The following is a 12,709-nucleotide window of genomic DNA, read 5'->3' on the forward strand; positions in this document are numbered from 1 at the left end:
CTGAACGATGTTACAGGCAGCATAATGGCTTCTCCAGACCCTTTCACATCTGTCACATGTGCTCCCAGTGAAAAGCACAGGGCGCCAGTGGCGGATCTTCCAATTCTGGTGTTCAATGGCAAATGCCAATCAAGCTCACAGTACTGGACAGTAAGCACAGGGCCCACTAGAGAACAGTGGGCCCTCAGGCCACCCTCATGAAGTCTGTTTCTGATTGTCTGGTTGGAGACATTCACACCAGTGGCCTGCTGGAGGTCATTTTGTAGGGCTCTGGCAGTGCTCATCCTGTCCCTCCTTGCACAAAGGAGCAGATTTCGGTCCTGCTGATGGGCTAGGGACCTTTTACGGCGCTGTCCAACTCCCCTAGAATAACTGCCTGTCTCCTGGAATCTCCTCCATGCTCCTGAGACTGTGCTGGGAGACACAGCAAACCTTCTGGCAATGGCACAGATTGATGTGCCATCCTGGAGGAGTTGGACTGCCTGTGCAACCTCTATAGGGTCCATGTATCGCCTCATGTTACCAATAGTGACACTGACCATAGCCAAATGCAAAACCAGTGAAAAACAGTCAGAACAGATGGGTAGGGAAAAAATGTCAGTAACCTCCACCTGTAAAAGCATTCCTGTTTTGGAGGTCATCTCATTGTTGCCCATCTAGTGCAGCTGTTGTTAATTTCATTAACACCACAGCAGCTGAAACCAATTAACAACCCCCTCTGCTACTTAACTGACCAGGTTAATATCCCAGTTTACTTGACTTGATGCTATACTCTGATTACAAAGTGTATTAATAGTAGGGTCTGAGCAAATTGGCCCCATAAAAGATGATTAGAGGAATTTGGTTACAAATGATAAGGAGAAGGCAACTGTACTAAATGCATTCTTCTCCTCAGGTTTTACAAAGGAAAAGGAGGGGTATCATAAACGAGACTGTATCGTTAGTAACGCTTCACAAAATGTACCCTTGTGGCTAACAGAAGCCGGTGTCTGATTTAGATTTGCAAAACTTAACGCTAGTAAATCTCCAGGGCCAGATGGCCTACACCAGAGAGCCCACAAAGAACATAGCCAGGTAATAGCCAGACCGTTATTCCTAATTTTTATAGACAGCTTAAGGGCTGGAATGGTACCAGCTGATTGGCATAATGCCAGCGTGGTATCAATATTCAAAAAAAGACAGAGATACATACCTGGAAATTACAGACCAGTCAGTCTAACATCAATAGTTTGTAAACTATTGGAGGGGATGATAAAAGACTCTATCCAATAATTTGCACATGGAAACAGTATTATTACTAGTAAATGGCATGAATTTATTATGCAATCTGCTAACATTCTATGAGGAAGTGAGCTGTCATCTAGATAAAGGAAGGCCTGTAGGCGTGGTGCATCTCGATTTTGCTAAACCATTTAATACAGTTCCCCATAAACGCTTAATTCACAAATTGAGGTATGTTGGCTTAGACCATATGGTATGTACCTGGATAGAAAACTGGTTACAGGGGTGTGTCCAAGGGTGGTCAAAAATAGCATGTACTCAGAATGGTCTGGAGTGGAAAGTGTGGTACCCCAAGGCTCTGGTCCTTGGACTAATTCATCTAAATATATTCATAAATTATATAGAAGATGGCATAAATAGCTCAATCTCAGTGTTTGCTGATGACACAAAGCTAGGCAGGGCAATAACTTCACAGCAGGATATAGAAACCTTACAGGAAGACCTTAAGAAAATAAAATGGGTGGCAACTTCATGGCAAATGAGGTTTAATGTTGAAAAATGTAAAGTAATGGACTTCAGGGACAAAAACATGAATGCAAGTTACTCTAGGAAAAGAAACAATTGGGGGATTCCAGGATAGAAAAATATCTAGGGGTCCTAGTAGATAACAGGCTCAGTAATGTCATGCAATGCCAAGCTGCAGCAAGCAAAGCCACAAGAATGTTAGCATTCATTAATAAGGGTATCTACTCAATAGATAAATCTATAATTTTACCACTTTACAAGACTCTGGTTCGGCCACATCTTAAGTATGAGACCCATGATATGATATGATAGCAATAAACAAATACCTCAATGGTGATTCCAGCATAGGGAGGAAACTGTTTAATTCCGGGGCGCTTAAGAAGACACGTGGCCACTCGTTGAAATTGGAGGAGAAGCAGTTCAATCTTAAACTGCGTAGGGGGCTTTTTACTATTATGCCCTGTACACACGATCGGACATTGATCGGACATTCCGACAACAAAATCCATGGATTTTTTCCGACGGATGTTGGCTCAAACTTGTCTTGCATACACACAGTCACACAAAGTTGTCGGAAAATCCGATCGTTCTGAACGCGGTGACGTAAAACACGTACATCGGGACTATAACCGGGGCAGTAGCCAATAGCTTTCGTCTATTAATTTATTCTGAGCATGCGTGGCACTTTGTGCATCGGATTTGTGTACACACGATCGGAATTTAACCGATCAGATTTTGTTGTCGGAAAATTTTATAGCCTGCTCTCAAACTTTGTGTGTCAGAAATTCCGACGGAAAAAGTCCGATTGAGCCCACACACGATCGGAATTTCCAACACAATCCGATCGCACTTTTTCCGTCGGAAAATTCGACCGTGTGTACAGGGCATTAGAGTGAAAGGAAGTGGAACTCCCTCCCACAATCAAGAGTCGATGGCCCTAAAGCCCCATTCACACCTACACTAGAATTACCATTATATTTAATGGTGCTTGTACACATTTATGCATAGTGTCACTTGAAGCTTGAACTCGAAAAATACATGAGCTTCTTTTGGGGAGTTACGCGTTTTGTCCCCAATTACTTTCAATTAAAGCGCCTAATAAAAAAAAATAAAAAATTAATAGAACTTGCAAAAAAATCCTTAAGGGCATTACTGCGCAAATCAAAAGAATTTACCATACAAATTTAATTTTGCTGATTTTTTTTTTAAGGCTTTTTGAATGTAGAAATCATCTCATAATGATAATCATATAATCATTCCCTACAATAGTGCTAGCTTCAAGATGACAATACCCGCTGTAACGAGCCCTTTGCTCGCTGCGGTTCCACTCTCCCGACACTCCTCTGCAGCTATAGAATCAGATTGCAACGTCTGATGGTTCGGTCATCCAATGCTCCGGGATTAGAACTTCAGCTATGTGCCGTTCTAACCCAGTTGTGATAGCTCAGAACAAACACCAGGCCGGCTGTATGTAAGTTCAAACAGGAATCTGTCTTTATTGACAAAATACAGGCTTTTATACACTAAAAGTGGAGGTGCAGACCTCCTGCTCATATTACTCTAACAATACAGCTGTAACCTAATTAACATGAGCTAATTAACTAATCCCTTTAGACAGCCTAGATGACTCAGACATGACCATTAGTTCAGAAAATCCAATCAACATTATCACAATCAACATAGACTCTTCTTCACACAATAGCAGAGTTAACACAAATAACAATGGGGATCTAATGACTCTTAGATCCCATACTAGACTTATTTACAATACACATTTTAGCAGACAATAGACAGACAGGTGTTGGAATTTACATCAGCATCTCCTAACAGTATCTGTCCCAGCATTATGAATCAGCCACTATTCCAATATGGCAAATCCAGGGTCCCCAGACATACAGCTCACAAAGAGCACCGTTCCCCCAAATACAAGGGCCCCCAATCGATCGGCAAGAAGCTAGCATACAGTCCCCTCCAAAAGTCTCTTTCCCGGCTAGGTCTGTCACACCCGCATCATTTGTATATTTTATATTTGTCTAGAATTCAGTCTTAAAGCGGGGTTCCACCCAAAAGTGGAAGCTCTGCTTATCTGACTCCACCCCCCCCCCCAATGCCACATTTGGCACCTTTCGCCGCGGTGCGATCACTCAGAATTTCGGCCCCCCCCTTCTTCCCCTGCTGCTGGGCAATTCAGGAAGTGCAGCGCACTTCACGCATGCAGAGTTGGGAACCGGCTGTGAAGCCGCAAGGCTTCACTGCCAGTTTCCCTTACAGACAATGATGGTGGCAGCACCTGAGAGCCAATGGAAACATTGGCTGGGGTGCCAACATTGCTGGATTCCAGGACAGGTAAGCCTCCTAATATTAAAAGTCAGCAGCTACAGTATGTGTAGCTGCTGACTTAAAATGTTTTGCTGGGGGGGGGGGGTGGAGTTCCGCTTTAAGTGGTGATAAAATAATGCTTTGTGAAATAATTAGGCTTTTAGTAATTAAATGCTCTAAGCCTAACACATTAAAGAGGAGGTCCAGCCCCCCCCCACGAAGAATTTAAAGTCAGCAACTACAAATACTGCAGCTGCTGACTTTTAATATAAGGACACTTACCTGTCCAGGGAGCCCGCAATGTCAGCACCCCAGCCGATCTTCGGATCGGCTGTCGGGTGCAGTCGCTGCCATACCTGTTAAGGGAACCCGGCAGTGAAGCCTTTCGCCTTCACAGCCGGTTCCGTACTGCGCATGTGCAAAGCGCGTTTTCTAATTGGCCCGGCGGCGGAGGGGGCCAAACTTCTGAGAGACGGCACCGTGGCCAAATGTGGCACCAGAGGCGGGAGGAGACGGATAAGCGTAAGTTCCACTTTTGAGTGGAACTCCACTTTAAGTACATTAAAAAAATAATTCCCCAGTAATTTTAGTATTACAATTCTTACCCCAGCCCTTACAGTTTACAACTTTCAATGCTGATGGCTCTCAGTGCATCTTCCCTGGACAAGTTAACAGTGGACAGTGCAGTCAGTCTGTTAGCTTGGAGAAGGGAGGAGCATAGAAGTGCCTTCCCATCCTAAGCTATAGGGCTGTGTGTTCCCATTGATGTACACAGTATAAAGAGACACAGCTCTAGTCCATGAATGCAAGGGTGGCTTTATAGGATGCTTCTAGAGAAAGAAGCCACCCTGAAACAGGAAACCATGGACCAAGCTTGAGCTGAAACATAGGCAAAGATTATGGCCCCATTCACACATGCAAATGGGGCCATTAGTGATTAGATGCGGGAGACATATTGGGGTTCCTAGTGATTAGCTGTGGGAAGCAGCCCCATTGAAAGTAATGGGAGGTTGAAAGCTCCCGCAGGTAATTGTGAACACTGGCATGGATCGATCAGTCCTGGGGAAAGACTGTCAGTAAGTGAATAAATCAGCTGCTGAAAGTGCTTAAAAACTGAGAATGTATTATTATTTTTAAAGATAATGAATCTAAAATAAAGGGATATTTATGTTTCTGAACAATTCTAGAGTACAATTAACATGAGTTACAATAAAGGTTTCATGTACACTGCTGCTGGTAAAAGGACGTTTAGGAGCAGTTGGGCGTTTTTTTCAGGTGCCCCTGAACTCTCCTCTATGTTATCTTATCAGTACATGTACACGGGGTCATTTCCAGTCGTTTCTAGGCAGTTGAGTTTAGGAGCATTTTTGTAAAGCAAAAAAATGCATTCAAGACGGATGATCAGAGGCATTTGAAACGGCAAACGCCTGCAACAGCTTGTAAACGCGGTAAAACGCATTTAGCCGTGTTTCATTTACAAACGTTTTTAATTTTTGACTATTTAAAAAAGAAAAATGCTTAAAGTGTAAACGCGGCAAAACGGACGTTTTTAAACGTCGGTTACTATCTGTTAAGTTAAATCCTTCAGGAGAGGTTGTAAAATGTCCCGTGTACCGTAAGGCTCGGTTCACACTGGGGCGACTTGGGATCCGACTTGTACGCCCTCAAGTCGCCCCAAGTCGCCCCAGAAATAGTTTGAATGGGAGTTAACGCTAGCTTCTTAATAGACGCTACTGAAGTCGCTCCGACTTCAGAGCGTACTCCCTGTACTACTTTGATCCGACTTGGTAGGCGACCTGTACCATAGAAATCAATGGAAGTCGCCTCCAAGTCGGATCTCTCTGTAAAGTCAAGCGACTTTGCAGGGAAAACCCCTCCCTCCCCCCCTTCCTCCCAGAGAGCTGATTGCGCTGTGATTGGCCACAGGCGAAGTCGCCTGTCATGGAGGCGACTTCAAGTCGCCTCGTAATTTGCCGAAGTCGCGCTGAAGTCGCGCTAAAGTCGCGCTGAAGCCGTGTTGAAGTCGCGGTACAAAGTCGCGCTAAAGTCGTGTTGCCCATGTGTGAACCGACCCTAAGCCTAACTCATCTACAGTGCCTTGAAAAAGTATTCATTTTCCACATTTTGTCATGTTACAACCAAAAACGTAAATTTATTTTATTGGGATGTTATGTGATAGACCAACACAAAATGGCACATAATTGTGAAGTGGAAGGAAAATGATAAATGGTTTTCAATTTTTTTTTACAAATAAATATATGAAAAGTCTGACGTATATTTGTATTCAGCCCCCCTGAGTCAATACTTTTGTAGAACCTCCTTTCACTGCAATTACAGCTGCAAATCTTTTTGGGGATGTCTCTATCAGCTTTGCACATCTAGAGAGTGAAATTTTTGCCCATTCTTCTTTGCAAAATAGCTCAAGCTCCCTCAGATTGGATGGAGAGCGTCTGTGAACAGTAATTTTCAAGTCTTGCCGCAGATTCTCAGTTGGATTTAGGTCTGGATTTTGACTGGGCTATTCTAACATATGGATATGCTTTGATCTAAAGCATGCCATTGTAGCTCTGGCTGTATGTTTAGGGTTGTTGTCCTGCTGGAAGGTGAACCTCCGCCCCAGTCTCAAGTCTTTTGTCAACTCTAACAGGTTTTCTTCTACGATTACCCAGTATTTGGCTCCATCCATCTTCCCATCAACTCTGACCAGCTTCCCTGTCCCTGCTGAAGAAAAGAATCCCCACAACATGATGCTGCCACCACCATGTTTCACGGTGGGGATGGTGTGTTCAGTGTGATGTGTAGTGTTAGTTTTCCACCACACATAGTGTTTTGCTTTTAGACCAAAAAGTTCAATTTTGGTCTCATCTGACCAGAACACCTTCTTCCACATGTTTGCTGTGTCCCCCACATGGCTTCTCGCAAACTGCAAATGGGACTTCTTATGGCTTTCTTGCAACAATGTCTTTCTTCTTGCCACTTTTCCATAAAGGCTAGATTTATGTAGTGCAGGACTAATAGTTGTCCTATGGACAGATTCTCTCACCTGAGCTGTGGATCTCTGCAGCTCCTCCAGAGTTACCATGGGCCTCTTGGCTCCTTCTCTGATTAATGCTCTCCTTGCCCGGCCTGTCAGTTTAGGTGGATGGCCATGTCTTAGTAGGTTTGCAGCTGTGCCATACTCTTTCCATTTTCAGATGATGGATTGAACAGTGCTCCGTGAGATGTTCAAAGCTTGGAATATGTTTTTATAACTTAACCCTGCTTTAAACTTCTCCACAACTTTATCTCTGACCTGTCTGATGTGTTCCTTGGCCTTCATGATGCTGTTTGTTCACTAAGGTTCTCTACCAAACCTCCTGTGAGGGCTTCACAGAACAGCTGTATTTATACTGAGATTAAATTACACACAGGTGGACTCTATTTATTAATTAGGTGACTCCTGAAGGCAATTGGTTCCACTAAATTTTAATTAGGGGTATCAGAGTAAAGGGGGTGAATACAAATGCACACCACACTTTTCACATATTTATTTGTAAAAAAATTTGAAAACCATTTATCATTTTCCTTCCGCTTCACAATTATGTGCCACTTTGTGTTTGGTCTATCACATAAAATGTCAATAAAATACATTTACGTTTTTTTGGTTGTAACATGACAAAATTTGGAAAATCTCAAGGGGTATGAATACTTTTTCAAGGCACTGTAGCTGAGTGAATGGGGATAATTGAGTATTACATACAATGGAGGGATGACAAACCAGGACAAAGGAAGATGATATGCAAATACAAAAATGGAAGCACAGTTAATGCCTACAGCGTTAGACACTTACTAAATAAGAAATAAACACACCAAGATCACATTATAGCCAGACATGTCAGGAGCGATTTGGAAAATAAGCGTAATTTGTGTTTGCATTTTTAACAACTGAGCTGGAGCGAGCATGTCTTGATGGGGTTAGCAAATACCATGAAAGCGGTCCAGGCTTTTATCCACTTTTGGTGGATTGCACCCTCTGTAATGCCTGTTTGTAGCCCTCCCTCTTCCTTTTGTATCCCTTGCTGAGGATGCTGGGAGTTCTTTGCTGGGAATGCTTTTAGTGCAGCAATTTCCTTAAAAATAGATTCTGCAGATGTTATTATTACAGGCACAAAAAAAAAAAAAAAAAAAAAATGGCATCCTCCCCACAAGCCTGGAACGTACAGTCATTCAGCCCCTATTGTGCTGGCGCTTTAAAAGCTCAGAGAGAAACACGGGCAAGTTGCATATGTGATAATGCTATTCATTGTCAGCAGGTGCACATGTCATGCTATGTGCTGAAATTATACCCTGTATTTCACAAGTGAGGCTCATTTTGTGCTCTCCTTTGTTGTTCACATTCACAGGTGCTTCAAAAGCGTAAAAAAAAAAAAAAAAGGAGAGAAACCCCAATGGGCAGAGCTGTGGATTATGCTGATGGTGATAAACAGCTGAAAAAGAATCGCTGGAACACCTTGTCGGCTTTGGGAACAGTTGTATCCTTTGTGTTAAGCTAACGACAGAAGTTCATCCTGAGCAAAGGTACCACTATTTCATTGATTTAAAGGGTAGCTCCATTTTCATGGAAGAAATATAGAAAATAAAACAAAATAATATAGCGTATACAATTGCTACACAAGCCATGTTGTAATTGAATGTTATTAAAAATGACCTTTCCTTTTAAATCTGCAACAGCTGTAATTTTCTGTAAAATTCAATGCAAATTGGCAAACTGGAGGTCTTCTGTACATCATTGCCCTCGCCCCATGCATGAATGGAAAACTCATTTTCCCAGAGGTCTACAAGTCAAATTTTAGGCACCCCCTGCAATAGAAATGTCAGTTTTGGTGAGAAATTCCCCAAGGATTGAATAAACTATGTTGTCAAAAGTTTCGGGACGTCTGCCTTTACACGCACATGAAACTTTAATAGCATCCCAGTATCACTAACGCAGCTGCGGTGTGAAGGTAGCCTAATGCCGCGTACACGCGAGCGGAATGTCTGACAGAAAAAGTCCGAAGGAAGCTTTTCATCGTCTATTCCGAACGTGTGTGTGGGCCTCATCAGACTTTTTTTTTTTAAATTCTGACGGACCTAGAAATAGAACATGTCCTAAATATTTCCGATGGAACCAATTCCTATCGGGAAACCCACTTGTCTGTGTGCTGTTCCGACGGACCAAAAACAGCGCTTGCTCTGAAGCAGGTACGAGACGGAAGCTATTGGCCACTGGCTATTGAACTTCCTTTTTCTAGTCCCGTCGTACGTGTTGTACGTCACCGCGCTCTGGACGGTCGGACTTTGGATTGACCGTGTGTAGGCAAGACTGCTTGAGTGGAATTCCGTCTGAGTTCCGTTGGAGAAACCTTCGGAGTTTATCCCGACGGCAAAACCGGTCGTGTGTACAGGGCATTAGGGCTCATACACACAGGGCTTAAAATACACCACTTTTACAGGCTTTGGCAATTTTTTTTATGCCCTTCTATGTTAGCCTGTGTGTCCATGCACACTTACCCTATGTGACCAAAAGTATTGTGACGCCGGCCTTTACACGCACATGAACTTTAATGGCATCCCAGTCTTAGTCCGTAGGGTCCAATATCGAGTTGGTCCACCCTTTGCAGCTATAACAGCTTCAACTCTTCTGGGAAGGCTGTCCACAAGGTTTAGGAGTGTGTCTATGGGAATGTTTGACCATTCTTTCAGAAGCACATTTGTAAGGTCAGGCACTGATGTTGGACAAGAAGCCCTGGCTCGCAGTCTCTGCTCTAATTCATCCCAAAGGTGTTCTATCGGGGTTGAGGTCAGGACTCTGTCCAGGCCAGTCAAGTTTCTCCACCCCAAACTCACTCATCCATGTCATTATGGGCCTTGCTTTGTGCACTGGTGCGCATTCATGTGGGAACAAGAAGGGGCCATCTCCAAACTGTTCCAACAAAGTTGGGAGCATGAAATTGTCCAAAATGTCTTGGTATGCTGACGCCTTAGGAGTTCCCTTCACTGGAATTAAGTGGCCAACCCTAAGCCCTGAAAAACAACCCCACACCATAATCCCCCCTCCACCAAATGATTTGGAACAATACACAAAGCAAGGTCCATAAAGACATGGATGAGCGAGTTTGGGGTGGGGGAACTTGACTGGCCTGCACAGAGTCCCGACCTCAACCCAATAGAACACCTTTAGGATGAATTAGAGCAGAGACTGTGAGCCAGGCCTTCTCATCCACATTAGTGCCTGACCTCACAAATGCGCTTCTGGAAGAATGGTCAAACATTCCCATAGACACACTCCTAAACCTTGTGGACAGCCTTTCCCAGAAGAATTGAAGCAGTTATAGCTGCAAAGTGTGGGCCAACCCAATACTGAAGGATAAGGAGAGAGGCGCCTCTGTGTGTAGAAGTTTAAAATCCACTTTAATAAAAATTATGTACAAGCAACTCACAAGCGTGAAGTCATCAAACAGCATGTGGTAGTGATATCCATCACATCATTATATGATGGATATCACTACCACATGCTGTTTGATGACTTCACACTTGTGAGTTGCTTGTACATAATTTTTATTAAAGTGGATTTTAAACTTCTACACACAGAGGCGCCTCTCTCCTTGTGCTTTCTTATAGGTTATTGGAACATGGTTTCAGGTCTCTGTTGAAGGCAGCCCTGGGTTTGGATTTATCACCACCAGCATTTCTCCCCCCCTCTCATCCATCCCCATTCCCCTATTGACATTTAATTGTCCTTTTGGCTCACACATGGACTTTCATTAAGTCATGGACTTTTTCCCTTTTGGCTAAAATCAAGTGTAGTATCTGTTCTTATCAGTTTCCAGAGGAGGCGCTGTGTCACTTTCGTTGGGGAGGGCCAGCAAATCCAATGGTGTTATAGTGCCTGGAAGGGCGGTACTCAGCAGGGACTATGCTGAGTTGCCCGACAGATAGACTGGGGACCGGCCAATGGTTGAGTCTGAGCTGTCTGGAAGGGTGCTCCTGGTGAGAATGGGTGCTGCATCTTGGTCTGGCCGGAGGGTCGGGTCCCTGGCTTCTGGCCTGGACTGTGGTAGCTCTAGCTATGGACAGTTATTTGGGTAAGAGAACGCTTACTCCCCTTTTGCTCATGAGGGGGAGTGGTTAGTATCTACTCGAATGTGAAATTGGAAGGGGTGATGGGAGTGACGGTGGAGCCTTAGGGACAATGACTCTCACCAAGCTCCCTGAACCTCATGCCTTTTCTGTCTGCGGTGGGGGCTGCTGTGGTCTAGGCCATGGGCCAGGGTTGGTCTTGAAAGCCTATGAATTATGTGCCCCTGGAGTGGCAGTCCAGGGGTGCCAAATAATCACTGTGAGCGGCAGTCACTTTGATTTGAGGCACCACGGTCACTGCACCATAGAACACGCTTTTTTAGCACCTGCCTCTTGGGCCGGGCCTTTTGGCTGGGACCAGAGGAATTTTTTATTCCTGGCCGGAGGGCCTGCTCATTGTTATACACAATGGCCACCTTTTTCACTCTCCTCTCCACTATTCCTTCCCCACTTTCTTTTATTTATTTTATTTTGATTGATGCCTTTGTTTGTCACTTTATGTCTTTTTTATGTTTGTACACGGTTTTGTCTCACTGTGTGATGAGTAAGGACGGGTCCTCGGGCCAGCCCTGAAAGTCTTGGGAAGGGGTGGACATGGCCTTCTGGCTTAGTTCGCCCTCTCTAATGGGGTCTCCCTTCGAGGGAGCCCCACCTAGTACTTGGGTGGGTCCTGTCTCGGCAGGCCCACCAGAGAACGGGGTCTGTCTGGTTTCGGCCAGATAGACCATTGTAAAGTACCTTTGTCCCCGTCTGGAGCCTAACGCCCCGGGGGATCAGGGAATTGGCACGTCTGTGTACCTGTTGCACTTTTTTGTGACCACTCTTTATGTGTGTACACATTTTTTTGGCACCGGGTGAAGTTTTTTGGGTGTGTTATGCACGCCATAGGCTTTCAAAAAAAAGTGAGGGATTAAGTAAATCTCTCTCTGTTATAATTATTGCCTTGTATTGGCCTCTGAAACTGCAATTGTCTGTACTCTAATGCAATTTTATGGCACTTTAAGACACTTTTTATCCCAAAGATAATTGAAAAGATGAATGCAACTTACCACCAACCACCAACAGTTTCTATAATTACATGTATGGGTACCCCCGTAGGGGCTGCTGATGTGGTTGTAGCAATCCGCCAATCACCCTGCTGCCATCCCCTCATCAGTCACTCAAAAGACAATAAACAGTCAATTACTCCTTTTTTTCTTGCTTTTATTTGTGGGATTAAACTTAGAGAGATATTAGGGATGTATGAGATGCCCATGAAGATTTCAAAAGGATAGGTTATCATCCATGGCCTTGGCATTGTTAATGGATTTCCCCTATCCAGTCCTCACTGCAGACTATTACTTCTTCTGTTATCTATCCGACTGAAGATTTACTACTCACAGCTTCCAGCTAAACAGGATGAATCACTCTGAATAATTCCCCTGTACAGCGCTCCCAAGTTGAACAACAGGTACTACTCTGAATAGTTCCTCTGCTTGACTTGATATGATTCTTTTGGGGTATTCATTCTTTAAGGTCAAAGGTCTGCACCGCCTTCTTCATGACC

General features: G+C 44.0%; 1 long non-coding RNA gene across 2 annotated transcripts in view; it reads left to right on the plus strand.

Moving 5' to 3' along the window:
• The window catches only part of LOC141131308 (uncharacterized), a 280,037-nt gene that overhangs the window by 233,879 nt on the left and 33,449 nt on the right, over nt 1-12,709 (plus strand). For both annotated transcript variants that reach the window (XR_012242735.1, XR_012242734.1), the window contains exon 5: nt 8,448-8,622. This is a non-coding gene — a long non-coding RNA (uncharacterized lncRNA). The remainder of the gene's footprint in view (nt 1-8,447; nt 8,623-12,709) is intronic.

Source organism: Aquarana catesbeiana, linkage group LG03 (genome assembly GCF_042186555.1).
Source record: "Aquarana catesbeiana isolate 2022-GZ linkage group LG03, ASM4218655v1, whole genome shotgun sequence".
NCBI lineage: Eukaryota > Metazoa > Chordata > Amphibia > Anura > Ranidae > Aquarana > Aquarana catesbeiana.